This window comes from Octopus bimaculoides, chromosome 13, assembly GCF_001194135.2.
Source record: "Octopus bimaculoides isolate UCB-OBI-ISO-001 chromosome 13, ASM119413v2, whole genome shotgun sequence".
Lineage (NCBI taxonomy): Eukaryota > Metazoa > Mollusca > Cephalopoda > Octopoda > Octopodidae > Octopus > Octopus bimaculoides.
Genome location: NC_068993.1, coordinates 8,667,811 through 8,668,749, shown reverse-complemented (window position 1 = coordinate 8,668,749; position 939 = coordinate 8,667,811). Strand labels below are relative to the sequence as shown.

The 939-nt window shown below is 41.6% G+C and overlaps 1 protein-coding gene across 2 annotated transcripts in view; it reads right to left on the bottom strand.

Annotated features, from left to right (window-relative positions):
* LOC106881230 (RING finger protein 150) overlaps positions 1-939 on the bottom strand; it is a 101,158-nt gene that overhangs the window by 21,468 nt on the left and 78,751 nt on the right. The window lies entirely within an intron of this gene.

Below are 939 nucleotides of genomic sequence, written 5' to 3'. Positions count from 1 at the left end.
GGTGGTGATGATGATGGTGATGATGATGATGGTGATGGTGATGGTGATGGTGATGGTGATGATGATGATGATGATGATGATGATGATGATGATGATGATGATGGTGGTGGTGGTGATGATGATGATGACAAATATGAAGAAAGAATAATTGTAATGATGTTGCCGATGATGGTGGAGATGATGATGGTGATGATGATAGATGCTTTGAAGAATTTTAAGTTGAATAAATCAACCCCAGTAATGTTTTTTATTTTTGTTTTTTTTTAAAGCCTGGTACTTATTCTATCAGTCTCTTTTGCTGAACTGCTAGGTTGTGAGGAATCAAAGCAATGCATGGGTGTGGAAGAATGAGATAACAACCATGATATATTGGTTTAGATTGGGAGATACAGACAGAGTTTAACCCAAAGGTAAGCTTGGCGGGAGAGCAGGAGACTAGCAGAGTGATCGGTAAATAAACCAGCAGAAGGAGAATGGAAAGCAATGCTGTTTCCTTAAAGAAATCATGACTTTAGCACAGAAGTCCATGCTTGCCAACTTATGCTTTACATGGCACGGTACAAGGGAGACAGAGAGAAAGCGAGGGGTGGCAGAGAGAGAAGGAAAGAGGGAGGGCAAAGAGAAAGAAGGAGAGAGAGAGAGAGAGAGAGAAAGAACTAGTTTTCTCTTTTACTTGTTTCAGTCATTTGACTGTGGCCATGCTGGAGCACCGCCTTTAGTCGAGCAAATCGACTCCCAGGACTTATTCTTTTTGGAAGCCTAGTACTTGTTCTATCGGTCTCTTTTTGCCAAACCGCTAAGTTACGGTGACGTAAACACACCACCATCGGTTGTCAAGCGATGCTGGGGGGACAAACACAGACACACAACCATATACACACACATACATATATATACATATATACAACGGGCTTCTTTCAGTTTCCGTCTACCAAATCC